This window comes from Mytilus californianus, unplaced genomic scaffold (genome assembly GCF_021869535.1).
Source record: "Mytilus californianus isolate M0D057914Y unplaced genomic scaffold, xbMytCali1.0.p SCAF_3, whole genome shotgun sequence".
Classification (NCBI taxonomy): Eukaryota; Metazoa; Mollusca; class Bivalvia; order Mytilida; family Mytilidae; genus Mytilus; species Mytilus californianus.
The window spans coordinates 53,722,144-53,740,076 of record NW_026262679.1 but is presented as its reverse complement, the minus strand read 5'-3'; the positions used below and the strand labels follow the sequence as shown (position 1 = coordinate 53,740,076).

General features: G+C 32.4%; 2 protein-coding genes across 2 annotated transcripts in view; one reads left to right on the top strand and one right to left on the bottom strand.

Annotated features, from left to right (window-relative positions):
* The window catches only part of LOC127734858 (focadhesin-like), a 319,452-nt gene that overhangs the window by 224,476 nt on the left and 77,043 nt on the right, over window positions 1-17,933 (bottom strand). The gene's annotated exons all lie outside the window — the stretch shown is intronic.
* Window positions 2,330-17,933, top strand: part of LOC127734871 (FMRFamide receptor-like) — a 47,546-nt gene continuing 31,942 nt past the window's right edge. Inside the window, exon 1 of the mRNA XM_052244919.1 lies at window positions 2,330-2,410. The gene's annotated coding sequence lies outside the window, so the exon portion shown is untranslated. The remainder of the gene's footprint in view (window positions 2,411-17,933) is intronic.

Below are 17,933 nucleotides of genomic sequence, written 5' to 3'. Positions count from 1 at the left end.
AATTTATTTGGAAACAGCTTTACAAAGATGAGTTGTAACGTATTAGTACTTTTCAGATCTGTCCGACACCTACTTCCTGTTTGCCCATACCTGGAACTTTCAATTTATCGAATAAACCTAAAATATTTCGTCACATATTTTATGTAGTATTACCGGACATAACCACTTCACATTTGGTAGCAGCTCTGTAGTGATCAGTTTTAACGTGTGGGTGCTTCTGTTGGATACCTATTTCCCGGTTTACCTTTTTCCCATTTTCCCGTTTTCCGATACCTAAAATTACGAATGGGCATGCTCAGCACGACAATGCGTTCATTCTTTCTGCAATTGCTTAAACATCGTTGTAATGCCTATCAGGTATGCATCATCTGCTGTAACAATCTACAGTTAACTTTCAGTTCAAATTTAAAATCTAAATTCATATCTATAATTATTTCTTCCTAAAAAATCAATTTACAAAAATTAAAGATATGTATAAGTTAATATTTTAGTTGTAAAGACAAAACATTGTGATCAACCTAGATTTGAAGACAAAAAATTGTAATCAACCTAGATATGAATACAAACAATTGTGATCAACCTAGATGTGAATACAAACAATTGTGATCAACCTTAATGTGAAGACAAACAATTGTGATCAACCTAGATGTGGAGACAAACATTATTTATCAACCTAGATGTGAAGACAAAAAATTGTGATCAACCTAAATGTGAAGACAAACAATTGTGATCAACCAAGATGTGAAGACAAACAATTTTGATCAACCTAAATGTGAAGACAAACAATTGTAATCAACCTAGATGTGAAGACAAACAATTGTAATCAACCTAAATGTGATTGATTGATTGATTATTGGTTGCTTAACGTCCAGTGGCAAATATTTCATGCATGTTCAGGACGAGAACAAGTTAACAATAAATACAATAGGTAGGTCTTGTAAAAGAGGTCATCCGGGATGATGGTCGGGGAAATTTGGACTGCCACTGGAAAATGAGGGTATATTGGATAGGCACAGAAATTTTGCCTTGCAACAGGCAACCTACGGACCCCTCAAAGAGTTGTTGCAAGGGTTCTTAACGTGCAAAGAGCGTGGCACTCTCTTTACACGAGACATCGGAGTTAACGTCCCCATTCTGACCGGACGTGGCTGCAAATTTGTACATCCCGCACAGCCAAACGGACGCCCCACTTTGGAGGTGGTTTTACTGCCGGTCGGAGGAAGACCAATGGTGACCATACTTCTATTCCCCAGTCACCCTTGGGGATACCTAAATGTGAAGACAAACAATTGTGATCAACCTAGATTTGAAGACAAAACATTGGGATCAACCTAGATGTGAAGACAAACAATTGTAATCAACCTAAATGTGAAGACAAACAATTGTGATCAACCTAGATGTGATGACAAACAATTGTAATCAACCTAAATGTGAAGACAATTTGATCAACCTAAATGTGAAGACAAACAATTGTAATCAACCTAGATGTGAAGACAAACAATTGTAATCAACCTAAATGTGAAGACAAACAATTGTGATCAACCTAGATTTGAAGACAAAACATTTGGATCAACCTAGATGTGAAGACAAACAATTGTAATCAACCTAAATGTGAAGACAAACTATTGTGATCAACCTAGATGTGAAGACAGACAATTGTGATCAACCTAGATGTGAAGACAAACAATTGTGATCAACCTAGATGTGAAGACAAACAATTGTAATCAACCTAGATGTGAAGACAAAAAAATTGTAATCATCCTAAGGAAGAAACTAACAGATCTAAAATCCTGGCTAATAAATTTACTATAATACACGGACTTTAATGCAATCATTATCCCTTAAAGTAATGCATTTTAAATTTCAATGCATTTTGAATTTCAAAGTACACGTACGGACTGAGCGTAAATTATATGCTAGTAAATGTCATTTAAAAAATTAAAGATTTCACGATGCAAGGAATCAATGCTGAAGAAAAGAAAATATTCGATACAGCTGATCATTGGTTATTCTTATATGAAAGGAAGAAGAGATGAAACCGTATAGCATAGTCGGGTGAAACAAATGATTTGTTAAGGTGAATTCAATAACTGTTAGATATATTGTGAGTAGTGGTCGTAACGTAAGCTTGTGAATGGAGTGAAAATGTTATTGATCATATGTACTACTGTAAATACGAAATAACTATCAAATTATCACATTATTTTTCCTCGAATATTCGCTTAATGACTGAGTGATAAGATTTCTTTTTATAAAATAACGATATAGATAAAACTGTTATTGGTAAAAAGATACTGTGAAATTTGCTGGCGATATGAGTTGTTTAACTCTCTCATCATAGATATCTATATACCGAGAATTGGATTTTTTTTCTTTTCATAGAACTTGTTCTACCTTTATGGATTAACAGGTAAGATTTTGTGAATAGCAATAGCGATGATAGATTTGAAATAATTTTGAAAACAAAAGTTTTTTTATAATTCAAATGTATGCGTTCTATGGGTTTTGCCAAATACACCAAAAAAATAAGTAAATATTTCTTAACATTTTATAATTTCTATTAATATATCTGTAAATGCATCGGTGGTAATTGATAAACAATACTTTTTCTGCATTATTATATTTATTCCAATTCCCAAGTAAAGAATCGTTATAAGTATACGGGATTCCAGTATTAGTTTGTCAATTCAATTTTTAATTTCTTAAAATAATAATTGCATCATTTGGTAATTATTTAAATATTCACCAAAAAGAAAAAGGTTTTGAACTAAAATATAGTTCTACACTGATTTCATTTTCAATTTATGATAAACATCATGATTTTTATGATTTTTTTTATCTTTTTTTTCAACACAAAAACATTGCTTGACTGATTGATAGCTGGTTAAAGTTTGTTTTTTTTAAGTTATAAAATAAGTTGTGAACTTTAATAAAGAATTGATATTTAAGTGATTGCATTTTTAAGACGAGTCTAGCACTTGCAAATTTAACTGACTAATGCACAGCTTAAAGAGGCCTGCCTTTTTTTCTAAGCGTGCGCAACATAGGGACCCTTCTAACATTTTTTACTACAATAATATAACACTATAACAACTTGCGTTAATTTCTTTTGTACCGAGACAATTTCGTTTTTGTACGCAATGTTGTTAGGGATTCCCTTAGTAAAAGCTGTTCTTCTTCTTTTACAAGTGAACCAGTTATATCAAGAGAAAAGTAAGGTGAAAGTTGGGTGACAGATTTCATACGAATCATAAAATATCATTTAGGGTCCAAAGCTATTATAAATTGCAATGAAACGTTTTGAGAATCGTTGACCCTCAGAAAACTATTGTGTAAGCGCTTCGGACGCATGACATTTATAACGTGTTGTTTTCATTTTATAAGTATGTTACTCATTTTAGCAGAGTTACTTTAGAAATCGTCTTAAAATAAGACAGATAGTGACTTTTGCTTTTGCAAATACATGTTTCGAGGGATTACCATATAAAAAGATATGAACATCGACTTTTGCATATAATGGGTTTCAATCTTTATTCGTCACCTAACAAATAAATTAATAGAAACATTTCAGTGGCGTCGCCACTGGATTATTAATTGTAAGCCGGGCGTCTGGGGGTGGTAGCCCCCAAAAGCTGAACGATTATCGTAAAATTCTTAATGAAAATTAAAAAAAATATTTGTAAGCACATGCTTACAATGCTACATTGCAGCTACGCCACTGCACAAAGTTGATCGTGATTTACCTCCTATCTGTCACGTGTGATTTTAAAAGCCAGCTGATTATTTTTAGTTCGCTGTACAACGGGGAAAGCAGCTATGCGTAACTTTAAATACCAGAATCTCAAGAAGGCAGATGCTGAAATTGGTGAATAGGACTTTTGCTGCCATTGAAATGGTGTAAATTACCTCTTAAGCAATAACAAATAAATAAACGCAGATGTATAAAATTGAGAATGGAAATGGGGAATGTGTCAAAGAGACAACAACCCGACCACAGAGCAGACAACAGCCGAAGGCCACCAATGGGTCTTCAATGCAGCGAGAAACTCCCGCACCCGAAGGCGTCCTTCAGCTGGCCCCTAAACAAATATGTATACTAGTTCAGTGATAATGGACGTCATACTAAACTCCAAATTATACACAGGAAACTAAAATTAAAAATGATACAAGACTAACAAAGGCCAGAGGCTCCTGACTTGGGACAGGCGCAAAAATGCGGCGGGGTTAAACATGTTTTTTGAGATTAAAATATGATTGGAAAAGGAACAATGATACACATAACTGCAAACTTGTGATTAAAGTGTAAAAAATTTTAGAGATGCCCGAAACTGTTAAAATATGTCAAATGTTTAATATCTACAATTTTACCAAGAGCAAAGGGAGTAAGGTTATGTTGTGGTGACAAATTTCAAACGAGTCATTGTAAATCCTTTAGAGTACAAATTATATTTTTAAATATTGCAGAGGTTTGACCGTAATATAAGACATTACAAAATCAATTATGTTCAACCAGTTGATAAGCGTCACAAAGGGCAATCAGTTTTCCGTCTTACTGTTACAACAGTAACCAGTTTAAACCATACACTCCATGAACCGTAGGTACCGCAAAACCAGTTTAAGCCAAACCTTTAAACCAAAAATGTGCATCTATGTTGGAATACCACGTGAAACCAACACCTGTCCTATTAGACCGAAACCTTCAAGAAATGTTGATTAGACAGATTTCATTGAACATATAAATGTGTACCTCTATGCTATTCAATCATTATAAGCATGCTGCCGACGACACTTATTCAACAATTTTTTTTATGTGTTCGGTTAACAGCCATTTTTCCTTAACTGAACTATGTCAACAATTCCTTCTCTTTTTTTTTTTTTTTGCTTAACTTGAATGAGAAAATTTTTTAAACAGGAAATTTTGAATTAAAAAACTTTTTTTTTATGAAATTTGACTGACAATCGTCTTTTGATTCACTAGTATCTGAAGATCAATAGTAATATCTATAACACTCATTTTTTTCATTCGAGTGACCAATAGTGAATAAGGCCAATATCGTTCAGCTGTTTGCATAGTCTAGTTATTACATAAATTGTAGAAGGAATCTACACGAACATACTTTATCCATTAACATAGTTTATTTTCAAATTATTTTTTTATACTACAATTCATGAAAATATAATACATGTAAAAGAGCTACCAGAATGAACAAGAAAACAAATAATGTTAATTCAAATATAATTAATAAAATTATTGATTTAAGTTTTAAGCTAATTAAATGACACCAACTGCTTGTCTGATCTAACCTTCTTGACATTCTTTTATTTACACTACAGCTTGCACCGAGGCAAAAGCAAAACTTTCATAGGACATCGCTCAGATGCTTTAAAACATTAAAACACCATATAAATATTAGTACAGTACTTGTTAGAAAATAACGATTAATAAACGCTGAGTTGATGATGCTGAATAGGTTTTGTGGTTTTTTTTTTTGTTTAGAGATTAACGAAGCAGCGATATAAATGTATCACTTAATTAATAACTGAGAGAGTTTTTACATGATAACCTTATGGTATTTATACAAAAGATCGAAGCAGAACAATCAATGGAATGAACAGATTGTTTATAATTAACAGAGTTATGGAATACAATATAAACGCTTTAGGTTATATGGTGCATGAGCCTATTTCTGAATTGTGAGTCTTGATATTCTATCGGGAAAACTGGTTGTTGTCCGTTAGAATGGATATTCACAATCATTTGTGCACGTGCAAGGATTTTAATTTTCGAAAGAATATTTAGTGGATATGTCATTGTCTAGTTGTACATGGAAGGCATTCGTTGTTTGTATGTGGGCTGGGAACGTACAGTTTAAATTGAAAATTACTGTTTAATATTCAATTCTTAATAAAAGTTTTAGTAAGATATTGAAATCATGTCTTTGAAACTTCAATTACAGACAACTACTCTAAAAGAATAGCGTTGATAGAGTTTGACTATCCGTTAACGTAACGAGACAAATGTCACATAAATATAAATCTGTTTCTTGGTTTATTTGAAGATCATTTAAACATGAAGTCTTTTAACTGCACTTAAAAAAAATATCAAAGATATCAGGTTTATAACAAAGTACACCAGACGTGCGTTTTGTCAACATAAGACTTACAAGTTGCGCTCTGGACAATCCTTACAGTTTGAAGTCCATATCGGTTACGAAGTTTGAAGAAATTGGAAAACAATCCCCAAAACTCGTGCTAAATCTGGTCAAGGTCATCAATGCCAGTGCGTAGAAAAACCTTCGTGTTTTTAATTATTATTAGTACTGCCTACAAGACAGCGCATTGTGAAATTACAATATTCATGTTCAAGCTTGTATAATGAATTCCGTATATAAGATTTTTTTCCGTTTTCTATACTGGGAGGAGGTACAAATAACCCCAAATTAATATTCAAAACAAATAATATATCATTAATATCAATATATCCTGCAAACATAATAAATGGCCATTCATAAACAACATAAGTTGTTTTTCACTCGTTCTGTTGATTGATAATGTTTGATTTTGTCAGTTTTTGTGGACGTCCCCTTTTTGAATTTACCTTGGTGTTCGGTATTTTTGTTATACTTTTTTACATTACGGCAAAAACGTTCACTGCGACGTTTAAATCTTCACAAATCAGCAGAAGCAATGTTACATTTAAAATCAAAAACACAACTTTTATCCAGCTTATATATCACCCTATTCATTTATCAATGAAATTTGCAAAATAATGAAAGACTTGAACATTTTTAATATTTTAGCAATTTCAGGTGCCAGATAGCCGATCTTATCATTCCTCCAATTATATTCTTCTGTTACTAGTTCAAATGTAATAACATTTGTTGACACTATCATGACTATCAAAACGACAATTAAGTTACAAAATGATGTGTTTCACTCTATAAACGTGGCAATTTTGACGTAAAATACTTGAAATAGTACATCGCATTTCAAGCTTAATTCATTTTTAACCATTTTTATTAAGTTTGAGGTCGGCCATTTGTGCCTTTGTAAAGATTTATGCATTATTCGCTGACAGAAACATGTTAAAAGCTCCATCAAAAAAGCATCTTATGATTGAAGTAATTAGTTAACAAATTTCATTTGCTTATTTATTTGAAATTGTTTAAACAATTAGATAGTTTTGTACAAAAACCTCTATAATAAACTATCAATCAATCTTATTAGTAATGCTTAATCAAAATATACAGACTAGGTTTAAGAGTTCAACTGTTCATTTATCCAACGAAAATTGGTATGAACTCTACAATATCTGGAAATGAAAACTGTGCTAAAGTTCACGAAACAATAATGTAACCATATTACTACAAGGTCGATGAAAATGTAGTACCAAACTTCAAAAGAGGACATGCAACATAGAAATGAATACTAAAACGGTGACGAAACACTTATAATGTAGGATAAATACAATAAAATGAAAATCTTAATTGCAAGAAGACTCGTAACTAAAAAAACTATATCTTCCCAAAAACTATGCTTTAGAGTTTCGCAAAATGAATTCAATGAAATGGAACGCTACAGCAGGTGCTACTAGTACATTGTAAGATAAGAAAACTGATTCATAATCAAATCCGGGAAAACACATTATATAGCACATACAGGTAGATAGACGGGTCTAGTAGATACAACTACGTTTCAAAACTTTTAAGTGTTGTTGAGCCAAATGGCAGTAACGAACGGACCATGTTTGTTTCCATTTAGAAAACTGTCATTTATACTATTCCTTCAAGTCTGATAGTTTCACATTTGAATCAACATCCTTTTTTTAATCTAGAGAATGTGAATAACTTTCGTAAAAAGTAAATGAAAGAAGAAAAAAAAGAAAACCTTAATCAAGACGACAATATACCAACAAGCCAAACAAAGAACAAGAAATACCTAAACTAAAACTTAAGGCCAATGCTAACTCTAGCGTGATGTTGGGTAATCCGAAACGGCAAAGATATTTTGCATCGATTGCAACGACTATCTCGTTGCATTTGATAGGTATCGTTCATATATTGCCCTCCGGTTTTCGACACTTGATATATAGGTTTATCCTTTAAAAATGTTTGAAATTAGATAAATAATTCCTTTCATAATATTTCCGTAATGTTATAAAACCTTTCTTGGGACCATTTTGATGCTTAAGTTGTTTGGTAGTATAAATCACCAAAATAAAAATAAAATGTTTGCTATCATCGTAAGATTTGTAGTTCCAATGTATCGTAAGATTTGCAGTTTCAATGTATCGTAAGATTTGTAGTTCCAATGTATCGTAACATTTGTAGTTCCAATGTATCGTTAGATTTGCAGTTCCAATGTATCGTAAGATTTGCAGTTCCAATGTATCGTAAGATTTGTAGTTCCAATGTATCGTAACATTTGTAGTTCCAATGTATCGTAAGATTTGCAGTTCCAATGTATCGTAAGATTTGTAGTTCCAATGTATCGTAAGATTTGCAGTTTCAATGTATCGTAAGATTTGTAGTTCCAATGTATCGTAAGATTTGCAGTTTCAATGTATCGTAAGATTTGTAGTTCCAATGTATCGTAAGATTTGCAGTTTCAATGTATCGTAAGATTTGTAGTTCCAATGTATCGTAAGATTTGTAGTTCCAATGTATCGTAAGATTTGTAGTTCCAATGTATCGTAAGATTTGCAGTTTCAATGTATCGTAAGATTTGCAGTTCCAATGTATCGTAAGATTTGCAGTTTCAATGTATCAAGTTATCTCTTTTGTATTTTACGAGGAAATCCATTAATTCATAATCGAATATTTTACCCTACTTGGTTTTCAATTATTAACCCTATATATGAACTGTAACAAATCTAGGCATTTGAAGGGAATAGAGGCTACCATACATAATAGCTGTCGATGATAAAACCTGCTCAGACACGAGTGACATAATGAATAATTAATAGTGTGCATTAGAACCTAAGTCACCATAAACGTTCCTTCCGATCAATGTGATGCATTAGCTCTCCCCGATCATTATACTGTAGGTATCTTTGATAAGGGATATGCAGTAATGTGTGGTAGATTGCAATTTTAATGAAGTTTATAACTTTTTAATGGCAGCGAGAACAATTCAGGCGTTTGTCGAATTAACAACACGTTAAAGGGCGTCATTTTTTTCTACACGTTTTCCGTACATATCCGCGTAACATTTACTCGTCACCAGGTCAAATGTTTTAGAGTAATTTCAAAATATTGAAATAAAACCAATAAAAAATGTTATTACTATTTAAAATAACGTCAAATAAGATATATTAGAGTTTTCTCAAGCCTTACTCCCTGCTAGCAAAGAAGCCATTGAAGTGTAATGTAGAAGTCATATTTTCCAAAGTTTAACGGGAAACATTATAATAGAGTGGACCGTCATGGAATATATCTGTATCACAGATGACCATGGTTATATTCCGCTGGTCGTGTAGCGGCAATACCGTCTTCTTTTCCTTAATTGTTACATCACCTACTGCGACGATTTACGAACAACACGACAGGAGCTTCTAATTTAGTTGGGACTGCATAACCTGCCGGAACACATGAGTTTAACCCCCCCCCCCTTTTTTTTGTGGGGTTCGTTTTTTTAAATCATTGGTTTTCTGTTAAATATGCTATGAACCTTTTTTTTCCTTTCGATCTTTGTTTCCCTATTTGATTATGGAGGCCCCTCATGGGGGTGTCCAAGTAATCACATAATCACAATTTTTTTGCCAATATAATCACATAATCATTAATTTTTTTTTTAAGCAAGATAATCAAATAATCAAAAATACAGTTCTAGATTATCAAATAACCAAATAATCATGAAATATTTGGTCTGGTAATCAAATAATCACTATAAAAAAACGGCCAAGTAATCACATAATCAAAAACCCCATGAGGAGGCTCATTACGGTGTTGTTACTTTTAGTTCTGTTATGTTTTTGATGGTCCTCCTTTGGATATTGTCCCCCTTTTACAACAATCTCAACAGTCGTCTCATTTCCACTATCAAATCGAACCCGTAAATTCATTAAAAATTCTTACAAATATCTCGATGGTGCTGCGAGACATTCTTCAATTTTGGTTGTGCAATTGTCCGATAACACTTGACAGTAACTGAAGGAAAGCTTCATTGGTTACTTAATTATGTAATTTAATGACATCTCTAGCATTATTTACTTACTTTCAAGACCATTTATAGACGTTATCGGTGAATATCGAGGATTTGAAGCATTTATCGGTGAAAATGATGGATTTTTACCAGTTATCGGTAACTATCAATGATTTGTAGCGGTTAACTGTGAATATAAAGGATGTTAAGTTGTTATCAATAAATATCAAGGATTGGTATCGGCTATCTTTGAAAATTGAAGAAATTGTTTATAATTGCATCGAATTATTCTGAAAAGCAGACAATTTGTTTTCCTGTTTGAATTGTTTTACACTAGTCTTTTTGGGGCCCTTTATAGCTTGCTGTTCGGTGTGAGCCAAGGCTCCGTGTTGAAGGCCGTACTTTGACCTATAATTGTTTACTTTTTACACGTTGTGACTTGAATGGATTGTTGTCTCATTGGAACTCATACCACATCTTCTTATTTATAATTGACGTAGAAAAATATTACAAAAATTAACGAATGCAATACATACAAAGGCATTTTTCGGAAGGAAGAGTCTGAAGATTATTTCAAAAATGGTCTCTGTTCAATGGAGAGGGGAAGTCGTATTTCCGTTCAAAATGATAACTCATACTATGATACGTGACATAAAGGATTTTCAATAGCCCTTAGCGGGGACAATTCAGTGTCTTCATCAGATAAGAGTTAAATGATCCTAGTATCAGTTATCAAACGTTCAGTGAACTTTCTTTTTAAACAAATGGTTTAGGGATGAGGTTTGACAGACTGTTGCTATTCTTAAAATAATGAGGTAAATTATACATAAATGCAGCAATATTGGACACGCAAAAATATCTCGACTGCTTTAATAATAATGACTGAAGAAGTTGACAGTCTGTCGGTGCAAGGACAAACCAAGGCTAAAAAAGTGTCAAACACAATAGTCATTTAAAGAGCAACAGACTTTAGATCTATTTTTAACAGTTAATCTTAAAAAGTGTAATGAATTTGTTTCACTCGCTACATCAAAATCAAAACTAAAGCAGTTTGAATATAAAAGATACTGCAGGATATATTTCATGGAGAGCTTTTTATCCATTTTATTGAGCGCCATTAACTTGAAAATTGTTTTTGTAAAATTTTGCACCGAAAATCATTTGAGACCATACGTGTTTTAACAGCATCAAGAAAGGAGAACTGAGACCTTAACAAATCAAATCAAATGCTCCACAGGTCGTAGCTTGATACGACAGCAGAAGTCGAACCCTGAACAGTTGGGGCATGGACACAACATTCAAGCTTGAAACAGCTCTAAATTGTGATTAAGTGATTACATATTTGACACAGCATAGGTTTCTGACACAGAAGGAATGTGGTCTGAGAACTTAAAAATTTAGAATAGGACATTTAACTATTATGGCCCAATATCAAAGATCAAAATACATGGTTAGATTCAGCATATAAATGAACCCCAAGAATTCAATTCTCTTTGACACATTCCCCGTTTCCATTCTCAATTCTAAAAGTTCAATTTTGAACCATTGGATCTCAATGTGAATCAATTTGATAACGGGGTCCAAAATCCAAAATCTAAATACACGGTTAGATTCAGCATATCAAAGAACCCCATGCATTCAATTTTTGTTGAAATCAAACAAAGTTTATTTTTGATCCCGATTTGGACCGACTCAAAAATCAAAAATATTAATATATGTTTGGATTTAGCATATTAAAGAACCCCAAGAATTCTTTTTTTTTTAATCAAACTAAGTTTAATTTGGACCCTTTGTACCTTAATATGGACCAATTTGATAACGGGGCCCAAAATCCAAAATCTAAATACACGGATAGATATTCAGCATATAAAAGAACGCCATGCATTCAATTTTTGTTGAAACAAAACAAAGTTTAATTTTGGACCCTTTGGACCAATTTTAAAACGGGGCCCAAAAACCAAAAGCTAAATACACAAAAGTTAGATACAGCATATTAAAAAACCCCAAGAATTCAAGATTTTGAATTAAATCTAATTGAAATTGGTCCAGAAATAGAGAAAACAATTAATGAATGCTTGTTTTTTGCCCCTTTTTGGCGCCTGATTCCTAAACGGTTCGGGCCCAAAATCAATCCCAACCTTCCTTTAGCGGTAAGGAACCTTGTGATACAATGTCATAGATAGCCATACACTTATACACAAGTTATTGTCCTGTAACAAGAAAAATGTTTGTTTTTGTCCATTTATTCCTAAACAGTTAGGACAATAACCCCAAAACCCTATCCCAACCTTCTTTTTGTGGTATAGAACCTTGTTGTACAATTTCATGGAGATCCATTCACTTATACTCAAGTTATTGTCTGGAAAACAAATGACATCGCCATACCATTATACAGCCGCAAAAATGTTTCGGTCGTAAAAAACACATGTCAGCAAAAAATCTTATAAAAGATATTGCGATTAAAATAAAACGTTGCCTATAAGTATATATACAAAAGGAGTGCCATTCATGTCATATTTAAAAAAAAAAACTGCTGTAGGGAATTCAGAAACTCAAATTAAAAAGCAAATATTGAATAACAAATCATTAATCAGTACGAAATCATTTTAAAACCAGGTATCAAGTAAGGTGCTCGAAAAATGAGTGCAAATACTGCTTCACTAGATGAAAAATAACAACAAAATGTGTCCATAAGTGAACCGTGAAATCTGGGTCAAAACCTAATTTGGCATATTCATCAAAGAGTTCACTTCATAATAAACATGTGACCTATGATGTTACCACAAACTACCTCAATTCAAAACTTTAATCTGAGACGGACAAACAGACCGGAAAACATAATGCCCCTCCCCTATCGCGACAAAAAAAAATATATTCCATGACTCTTTTTTTTATTATTATTATTTTATCTTAACATTAAAAAATTCCCCGACATATTAGAATATCTTTCATAAACTTATTTTACTTTTAAAAAGACATCCGCCATACAAAAAACTATCCTTTTGGATTATATTTAATATCCTAATTTTCTTAAAGCTTCTTTGAAATCACAGTACTTCTAAAGTCGGTCTGCGAGAATAAATCTATCACCAATAAAGAAACAAAAATCGGTAAGCAATCGCCATAAGATACGCAGTATTATTGGGGAAACATTTACAGCTTAATAATTCAATTGTTCGTGGAATATCTAAGATTTTTATGGAGGAAACCATTTATATAAAATCAAACATTCTACCCTACTTCGTTATCTTATCAATTATTCAGATTCGTTAGAATACTAAAACTAGGTATAGGTCACGATATATCATCGCATCAGATGATAAAATCTGTTCAGCCAAGGAGGAAAGTTATGAATAATTTAGCAGAAACAATAGACCCAAAGATACCATAAACATTTAATCTGATAAATTCAATGCCAAAGATCCTTACAATGATCTGCAATTTCGGTGAATGCATCGTACGGATTGTTAATGAGCAAATTACACTTAAATAGAAATTCAGTATTTATTTATAGAATTTTAATAATCCTCGTCGATTTCTTATTTAAGACACAAAGCATGTATCATTTAAAATTAATGCAAGCGTAAGATGCTTGATTATGTAGGTTTACTAAGTCACAAGAAATTGCTTTAGATATTTCGCCAAAAACCTGAGGGACAATTCAAATGATTTTTTTCTTTGGTGAACTATATGGTTACCACAGATAATGACTCAAAGATTCAACAACCTAGTGCGATTAACAGCGATGAGCTATTCGTGATTGTTGAAAGGCATATGTTCACAAAGCATTGGTATATTTTATCATTTCACAAATCTATCGTATGTGAATTAAATAGCTAGTTTTTATACTTATATTTATACTTTTCGTTGCACATGTTGGTCATCAAGTTATAGGATATAACTAATGTTATTGAAATATTCAAGGGCGCCATGATGAATTAGTTCACCGTTAGGGAAAATCAAGGTCACAGATGCCCATTGATAAGTCGCGGTTCTTGTAGCCACAATACCATTCTCCTTTCCGTGTTTGGGACTCATCATTGAATGCCGCTTTTATTTATTTGTCTATGACTTGTTAGCAAATGAAACATATAACCATATGTGTACCTGCCATAGGTAACAAAACAAGAAACACTACTGTTAACCCGAGTTCGACCTCGATTTTTGTGGGATTCGTAAAGATCAATTCTTAACAGTTCTCTATGAACATGATGAAGCATTTTGTGGCATTTATTTTTTTCGACTTTAACCATAAGTGCGTAGTTAATACCATGATAAATAAAATATACTGTAATACATTGAACCTACGTTCGATCAGGGAATTTTAATCAAGTAATACTACTATTTTGAATTACATGAAAGATGAGGAGTTTACTCGACAATCCATGTCATAGACTTTGTTGTATTGAAATTAAGGCGTAAGTGAGCATGTTCTTTTCAACAGAATATCAAATGACCGATATTTGTAATTCTTTTTAACTCTTTGCACGTTTCATGATAAACAGGGTAGTTGACTTTGATGTGTTGATAGACAAGTGCTCAATATATTTCGAACCATCTCCGTACGGATACAAATATTCCATGAGTTAAAGGTATGTTCCTTTGATTCATTTTCAAATTCTCTGTTAAAGTTTTTTTTTTAAATCTTCGGGCATTTCCCCGTAGTGATGCATGAAAAAAAATTCGCCGGCCAGTAACCTTTACATTTAATATTTAAAATATACAATTGCCACGATTCATGCATCTTTACCCATTTTCTCATTTTTTTTTTTCCCCCCATTTCATTATAAAAATTTTTTTGCTATTGTAACCTTGGGTGCAAAATTTGTTTTTTTAAAGTTACTGCAGACCTGTTTAAAAAAAAAACCTATTGGGTTACAAACGACAAATCTCTTGTGTAATTCCCGCTATTTCCATTCGGAACACTCCACAAAGCATTTTCCATTACATTCCTAAAAAAAAAAAAAACGATTCTTCCACTTTATCTTTGATGACTATATTTATACACTTTCAATAGATAGATTTTAAAATTTAAATGCTTGATAGTTAATTTTTTTTTATCTTAAATGCTCGGTAAACCTCCCATTTTAATGTTTGAAAATGTATCAAGAAAGCTACAACGACCGAAATGGTCACTTCACAGGTACTTCGGTCGCCATCATAAGATGGGTGATCTTTCCATTGTTTCATTTTCTTTACTTCCCTGTGCATTTTATCTCTGTCGCAGATCCCACTTGTCTGCTAAAGTCAATCTAACATTATTAAGTTTTGCCATGTTCCTTGCAAAATATGCCAACCGTGCCGATGCACATAGCATAACTCCATGCATTTTGAATCATGATATTACAAGTGTTGTGTCTGTTTTATACCTGGACGTATGGAAAGTTAGATGAACATCAGTTTAAGATACAACCTTCCAAAAGTAGTGCGAATGAATTTTCAGGCAATGCTTACTCTTCCGGAGCACCTGAGTTCACTACTGGTTTTTGTTGGGTGTGTGCTGCTTAATCTTTAGTGTTCCGTGTATTGCTGTTGTTTTTCTTCGCATTTTTGTTTAACCTCCTTGGTAACTTTTTCCCTTTTTGTTTATCTTATACGAGTTCAAGGTTTTTAATTTTTCAGAGAAATACCATCAGTCAACAGTAAATACAAAGTTGTATTACATTAGCTTGAAAGAAATAGCAGACAAAATAGTTATGCCTATTAATATAAAATATCATTTTCCCAATAGATAAAATAAAAACTTAACTGATTTATTGGTTCGCGTAATAGTTTTACACATTTTAGCAGGAAATCAGCTGAAATGAATGTGGAAGGATCTCGACAGAAAATGGATGGAATTCAATTAAATTTGTTGTGCCTTTCCTTGTAAAACCACTGACTATACAACATAAAATATGAGATCATGACAAACGGTGGCTATAAGACATTTATATGACTTAAAATATCAACTTCTACGTATTAAATATCGATACAAGACATTTAAGCCCTAAGTTCTTCTAGATTTTTAGGATTTCACTTGATACTTTAATATAATTATTTAACCGAGTTTCAAAACAACTGACTAAGTTAAAACATGATCCTTACGAACTTTTCACACGAAACGAATTCCATCATAAAATCAATTTCTTTCATTATATGATGTAATTTAGTACATAGCAGATGATTCTTCTCTTTAAAGGTCTTTTGACATCGCATGCAGTCAACTTGGTTTTTTCTAAACAAAAAACAAAAAAGTAAAAATCTTTGCGTATTTATTGAAAATAACTTCTGATCAAACAAATATTGTTATCGTATAATTTGGAGGGTAGAATTTTCATACGTTCCAGATAAATGCTCATGCATAGTGATACAAGAAAAAATGCAAACTCTATATAGATCAATCGTACCACAGAGAATTTAAACGCATCTGTTAGATCATTTTAGTATGTCTATTAACCAAGAAATATAAATAATGAACATCGACAGATAAGTTTTGTTTCTATGACATAATTAACATAAAATTAGATGTGATAATGAGACAGCTATCCAACAATCCAAATGACGTGGATTTAAGCAATTATAGGTCGCCGTGCGGCCTTCATCTATGAGCATATACTGTACCGAAAAGTCGTCAAGACACTATCAAATACCTGCTATTAAAGCCAACTTCCAGAGAGAAAAAAAAACACAAAAAAATAAAAACGCAGAAGCAAAAAAAAAATATTAAAAAAAATACCGAAAACATCGTACGTCGCGCTCGTTCCTTTAAATTAGTTGTTAATTCATTCATTCATTCATTGGTGAAAGTATGATGAATGACAGTCAATTGACATTTGTCTAATACGTTTCAGTCCCATATGAATTAACTATTGGTGTGGGTTGAAATTGAGTACTGTCAAACCAACGAATTAATGATGATAGGTCACTAAGTAGGGCAAGTGTCGCAAAGAGAATCGAAGCTTGTGAAGTGGCTACCTAAAATCTTAATGTAGAAATGTTGTTCATAAGAAATCAAACAAAGCGTTCTGTATATTTTTAACTAATGTTACATTACTTTAAATTATTACTTTTGTTAAATTATTAAACACTTCAAGAAGAGCCAATTTCTTACATTGTAACTACTATACAGTGAAAGAGGTGATCTATCATTCTGGGGAAATATATTTTTTTTTTCCATTGGCAATTTCCTCTATTAAGAAATATCTTCAATAATAAAAATAAACGTACAATTATTTGTTAATAAACATCACATATTCATATACACGCGGTTTAAGTTCAAAGACAGATAAGACAAAGTTCATGACAGTTGACTTAGGGTACATATATTTAACGCCCAGCGGCAACTATTACATGCATCTTCTTAACAAGGACAGTCATGCTAATCAGATATAAACTTTGAACCTTTTTTGCACTTTATCGATAATCTTAGTCAAAAAAATTTATTTTGCAAATCCATACTGGTCTTAATCGGACACATTATTTTTATTCCGAGTCGATCAGTATTTGTTGCGTACTTTTTTAGTCCAAGAAGGCGTTGGCAAAATAATAAGATAGTGCATAATATTATCTACGGATTAATTATTATTTTTCACAACTTTATGTGAATAAAAGCAGTTGTGAAATATCTTGACGTCAATGAGACACGGCCTTAAACATACACGTTGTCTATATCGTCTGTAGTATAGACCATTTGTCATTATAAATTTACCTCCAAAAACTGGTTAAATTTTGACGATTGTTTACACGTTTTGTACAACCCAGACTAGGTCTGTCCAAGGCAAAACATTGTCTTCGCCATTTGTTGTACT